The sequence below is a fragment of the Crocodylus porosus genome, unplaced genomic scaffold, assembly GCF_001723895.1.
Source record: "Crocodylus porosus isolate Cpor-Errol unplaced genomic scaffold, CroPor_comp1, whole genome shotgun sequence".
NCBI classification, from domain to species: Eukaryota; Metazoa; Chordata; order Crocodylia; family Crocodylidae; genus Crocodylus; species Crocodylus porosus.
This window is the reverse complement of record NW_017728910.1, coordinates 31,338,645-31,345,326: the sequence shown is the minus strand read 5'-3', so window position 1 is coordinate 31,345,326 and position 6,682 is coordinate 31,338,645.

Below are 6,682 nucleotides of genomic sequence, written 5' to 3'. Positions count from 1 at the left end.
CAGCGGAGGTGGTTCAAGCATCTACATTGAACACCTTCAAGAGCAAATTGGATGCTTATCTTGCTGGGATCCTATGACCCCATCTGACTTCTTGCCCTTGTGGCGGGGGGCTGGACTCAATGATCTTTTGAGGTCCCTTCCAGCCCTAAGGTCTATGAAATCTATAAATCTATGAAGTGTATAAAATCTATTATTACTTTTCTGACCTCATTTCTATTGTTTTACCCTACTATATCAATTAATTGAATTTAAATTCATAAATATTTCTGCTGTCTCAAAAAGGACATTTCTCCATGAACAAATTATTCAGCAAAAAAATGGACCCATCCCCCCAGCTCTAGAAAATGCTACTTTCCTGATGTTTTAGGCATTCTGAAGATTATGAATCATCTGACTGAGTAATGGGGGGAGAGGTTAAAGTAACCTTATTGCTAAGAGTTACCAAGTGTCCTTGTTCAGCATACAGGGAAGGCAGAAGAGCTAAGGCACTCTGGTGTAGAGCATTACTCATAGCATCTGTATAATCCAAAGATGGCTGGAGAAGGGGATGGAATGGACAGAGCCAGGGAAGATAAGGGTGTGTTAGGAAGAGGAAAGGTAACTTTTCAGGTCTGTAGGCAATTACTACCAAGATCAAAGGTGGCATGGAAGAAACTGTACTACAACTCTTTTTTAAGTATTTGTGGCAGCTCACAAAGGCATTTCTCTCAATTCAGGGCTGATGGTAAACAGCTTATGTACATGTTTACATGTAATGAAATTTTGGTTCCCAGGTTGCACATCATTCCAACCTTCACTAGAATTACACTGAAATCCTTTTTCACTGGACACTAAAATTTAATCTGTTGAGTACTAAGTCTTCTGAGTATTACGCTAAAGTATCATCAGAGAAAGCTGTCATTTTAATGATGTATTAATATAATATATCATGAAGGTGAGGTGCAAGGCAAAAGATAAATTACTCAAAATATAGTGCTCTCTCTGGAAGAAAGAATCTAAAGACAGATTAATTATACTGATAGAATAAAAGGAGGCCAACTCTTACATTATTACAAACTGTTCTCCAGTATTGGGTATGTTGATTCCACCAGCAGCAATAGCACATTTAGAATTCTGTCTTACTATATTTTGCTATTTCAACTGAAGAAAAAGACATGTTCAATAGAATTGTACAACATACTTTGTTTATGCAGCTTTAAGATGTACCCGTACATAACATATCTCTTCTTAGAAAGCCCATTTTCTAGTCTCTTTTGCATTTTATTTTTACTGAATTAGCTGGAACAAGTTCATGAAAGGTAAGATTGATAAGGGGATTCATGGTGTTGTAAAATGGGATTGATGTGGTTAGGCATAATTGTGCATGGATTGTTAATTTATTTTGGGAGAAAGGGTGTTGTTGTGCAGTAAGAGTATCTGGGTTTGCCTCCATTGCAGTCAACATATCTTATCTGCCAACTATGAAGAATGAGAAGTTAAACAGAATAAATAATTTTAAAGGGGGTTTCTTTGCTATGTGTTTGTGCCAGAGGGCCCTGAAGTCCCTCTACTTAATTGACCTGCTCCAAAGCTCACTTGTGAAATATGACATATGAAATAATACGTCATGTACTACTTTGCTGGAGGCCACCCAACAGGGCAATGAGTATGGAAAATGAATGTGATAGCTGAATTTCACTTGCTTTCATATAGTCACCAGGGTTTTTTCAGATGTTTTATATTCATCAGTTTCCTGGAGAAGAAAAGAGAGATTATTTAGTGCCAGTATTTTGGAGAACATAAGTTTCTTTCTGTAGAAAATTATCAGTACAGTTTAAAATTAAATAGTTCTTTTAAATCTTAATTTATTAGGTGAAAATTCATTCTATTTCATATAATGCAAAAAAATCGTGTAGGTTATATTAAATGGCCAAAATAATATTACTAGTGTCTCATCCACTTTTCTTCTTTCAATATGGCATCTTTAGGTGCAACACCAATTTTCATAGATGTTGCAACTTTGTTTCAAACATCTTTGTATTAAATACTGACCTTCTCTAATTCCTTGTTTTATCATGGATGAGCTCTTCAGAGTCAGCTGGTATAAAAACCACTTGGAAATGTGATTATTTTTGTCCTACGCCAAAGATCATACTATTACATACACAGTGGGCATGGCTGCCATACACTTGGGAGAGAGAAAGAGTATGCCTAACTGTTGTACTTCCAATATTCACAATGTATCAGCATTGCACTGCAGAATGTATTGATAGTACAAATCATTGCAGAAAATAAAGTGTGAGCCCAGTAACAATTATAAAGTCAGAAACACTTCAACAATACCAAAAAGCACTTTTAACTAATGATTGCTTTCTTATATATACAGGCACAAGGTACTGAGTCATTTACCAAACCAAGCCGGGACCCTGATTCTGCAAAGGTTTAACTGTAAGCAAGTGAATCATTGATCAAAGGGATCACTTTGTATCTAAAGTTAGACATATTGTGGTTTATGTGACTCGGCTTGCTTTTTTTTGCTTTATCTTTAAAGGGTTTGTTAAACATTAGGGCTGTGCAAAATTTCATCAGCAGTTTCATTTCAATGCTGTTTTGACTCATTTGAGCTTGAAACAGGGAAATCAAAACAAAACAGAGGGCTTCAAAACAGCCTTGAAACAAAACAAGGCCAGTCAAAATCTTTTGAAAGTTTCAAAATGCTTCAAGTTTTGAAGCAGCAGCCCAGCCAGGTGGTGGAAGGCAGGAGAGAGCCAGGGCTGTGCTCCCAGCAGCTCCATGCAGCTCCATGTGGCTCAGCCTGGCAGGTAGCACAGCCCTAGCTCTCCCCACCTCCTGCCACTGGGCTTCACTCCCTGGGGCTGGCAGAGCCAGTTGGAGTGCAGTGCCAGCTCTGCCTGCCTCCTAACACCAGGCTGTGCTCTGATTGGCTCCCCCAGCGCCATGGAGCTCATCCTGCTGGCGGGAGGCAGGCAGAGCCAGGGCTGTGCTCCACCTCCTACCACCAGACTGAGTTTCACGGGGCTGCAAGCCACTGGGAACCCAGCCCTGTGGAGGCAGGCACAGCACAGCCCTAGGCTGTGCCCTGCCCACCTCCACTGGGCTTCAAGTGGTGGGAACCCAGCTCCATGCAGGTGGCTGTGCACCATGCCCACCTTCATGGGCCTGGGTTCCTAGCTGCTTGAAGCCTGGTGCAGTCACTTGAAGCCCAGTTGCTTCAAGTTCCCAGCCATTTGAAGAATGATCACACAGCTGGGGAGGGGAACTCATGGGGCTGCGTTCCCTTCCCCAGCCTGATCCCAGTGCTGGGAAGGGAAACTGAGCTGGGCTGAGTTCCCTTCCCCAGCCCAGTCCAAATGCTGAAACAGTGAAACCATTTTGATGCAATGGAATGGAACACTGTTTTCAAAATGAAACAAAATTCAAAATGGAACTGTTCTGTCAAAATGGATGTCAGAGCAGAACGCTGCTGTTTCGCACAGCCCTATTAAACATCACTAGGGTATCCAACCTGTGTGATCATGGGACTATAGATCATAAATGCAGATTACAAAGCTGAAAAAATTATCATTAAATATTTTATCCAATACATTGAGTCTTTTGTTATGTTAGTAAAATGCTAATTTCCAGATCTCTCACATACAGTTACTCAGCAAAATTTTTGTTCCTTTTGCTTATTCTATGGCTTGCTGTATGTAACAGGGGGCCTTTCCAGGGCTGGTTAGAAGTTGGACCACCCACCGGTTTCTGGGCCAACATCCCGACTCTCTTTCCTGCTGTGCCTTGATGGAAAATGATTAAGATATTACCCAGGCAGGAGACTGCCCATTTCCTGCCAGAGGGTGTTATCTGTGGCTCCAAACCTGCCCTACATTGCAGCCCATGCCTCGCAGATGGTGTCTCCAGCCCTACACTGGGTGCCATAACACTCTGGTCTAGACCCCAACTAGATCCCTCACTAATGAGGTGGCCTACTCCACCCTCATTTTGGACTGCCTAAGTCCCTGCACTCTTCCCCATCTCAGGTGTGCCACCCCAGGACCTTTGGCCACACAGGCCCTGGCTTCACCCCCAAGGGCAATCGGAGCCACAGGCCCTCGGCTCTGGTCATCCCTCATGATGGGCCCCTGGCCCATTTGACCCTTCTTGTCCTGGCCCCGGCATTGACTAGTTGAGGGTGCCTCAAGTCAGGCTTTGAGCAACTAGCCTACACTCTCTTACATAGGTCTGCCTTCTTGGGCCCTACTACAGGGTTACCCACTTGGTTGTGGGGGCTGGGGTTATTAAGGTGCCCCAAGCAGCCTTTCACCAGGGTGGTAACTGGCCTGGCATTTCCTGGGGGCTCCTACACCACCTCAGGAGCCCCACCAGGCCACTCATCCCTGGCAGGGTGTAGTTTTAGGTAATGTCCAGGACCATGAGCCTCCAAACCATCCCCATAAGCTCCTGTCCTTATCTCCAAGCTGAGCCTCTTCTCTGCTGGCTGACATCTCTCTCTTGGCTGCCAGCAGTAAACTGTTGTTTCACCCTGTATGTATTCCGGTTCTCAAAATGGCTGCTGTACTTAAGCAGTTGGCTGCTGCCTGCTCCAGCCCTTAAAGTGGCAGGAACCCTGCCACACTGTACAAAATTCAAAATCCAAAAAAAATTGATTTGTGAGGACAAAGAGGTACAAGACCTTGGTGCAAATTCCTGCCCTGGATCCAACAGAGAGATTAAATTGGAAAGTGGTCTCCTACCTTCAACACAAGGTCATCACCACTGAAATATATGAAGTTTCTGAGGTGGGTCTCTGTCAGTCCTTCCTGTTGGAACTGATGTAATGTGTATAAAATAGTTAAGTGTTCAAGAGAGACTAAGTATGGGAATGACTCTCTTGGCTGGTGGTTAGGACACTCAACTGGAAAATGCATAATGTTATGTCCATTATACAGAGGAAGGAACTGAACTTGGATTTCCAACATCCTGGGTGATTGTCTTGGCTGTTGGATAAATGACCTGGAAAAAGAGTCTAGACAAAACTATTTGTTTGATGAATCAGATTTGAATTCACAAATAGTTTCAGGACAACCAAACAATATTTTTTGCTGATTTACTATTTGCTGAATAAATAAAGAATGTCCGTGTCAATAACAAACTCCTGGAAAATATGCTTCATCTCACCATTTTATTAGTTCTTTTTTTTTTTTTGTACACCCCCATATTTTTTGCTAGACCTGGCCTATTAGCACATTTTTGCAGGAGCACATTCAAGTACAGTTCTAGCCTATCTTTTCTGAAGCACATCATTATACTCATATCCCATTTATGTAGTAAGAGTATTAATGTACCTACCTTTCAACCCGAGTTCTTCAACCTAGATAGTTCCTTTTTGGCATAAACTAATCACCTACATAACTAAGAGACTGTATAGGCTCTTTCTAATTCTTATATGTATTCGAAACCTGTGAAAATGGAGATGAACTTCCTTCACCTGCAACACTGCTTCAATGGCAGTGAATGATCCTCTGAATATATAGGAACATGGAAGCACAGAAATAAAAATGCCATTGAATTCTAAACGTATGATTTTAGAAAAAAATGTGTTTCAGGCTCCTGTTGCTTTTTCAAACAAAAGAACTTTGGTGACATAAAATTATGAGGTAAAAATGTACAAACAGCTAAACTGCTTTTAATTTTAATTTCATTTCAGACCTTTTTGTGCATTCATTACAATGATTTCCTCTTAGTTTTGATACAGTACTATTAAAGAAACATAATAATAGTTTGTTACTCACACTGGAGGAAGAAGAAGAAGAAGAAAAAGGAAGAAAGTAGAAAATGTAATTGTACTTGTTAAATGAAATAGAAACCCTGATTAGTGTGGGAGGAATGAATTATTAAATCTACCCACATTCTCTATTTTTTAAATCTCTGGCATTCAATTAAGCATCAGTAAATGTTATCATGCAATCACTGGCAGGAAACTAATTAGTATTTATGTACTGCTGTTTTTTATGTCTGACCTATCCAAGATTTCTGCTAGTCTTAGTCCTTAGATATACAAGTATTTTGGAAAAACTATTTTCTCCAGTTTTGAATCTTGATATATTGTTGAAATAGCAATCATTGAAAAATATAGTAAAGCACAAAAGCAAAGTCTCTTAAAATCCAGCCACTTATCTAGGGGCACTAAATTGATTGAATCAGCTATTAGATAAAAGCACCAAAAAGCCCCGCTGCTGTGCACAATCTATACAGATGCTGAGGAGCCAGACCAAACTGACACGGCTCCTCTTCTGGGCATATCCTGTGTTTGGTACAGGGATGTACCGAGCTGAAAGTAAAGACCTGTATTTTTTCACCCACCTCTGTCAGTGACCTAGCTGTTTAAATATGGATTTGGTTGCCTAATTTTAACTTAATAATGAATCCTCTGTTGTTCTCTAAATTGTATATACATCATTCACAGAACTGAGCATAGAAGGGATTGCTAGGCTGTAGCATTACCAGTTAATTAAATCTATCATATATGACTATTACTCTCAAGACAAAAACAAAGGCAATTCATAAAAAAGAGTAAGTTATAATATTTTATAGAAACATTTATTTTATAGGAAACCTAGCTGATTACAGATTGCATATATATAACTATATATAGAAATGATTATTTTTTTTAAAAGGTGTTGATTGGCATGCTTATGAGATG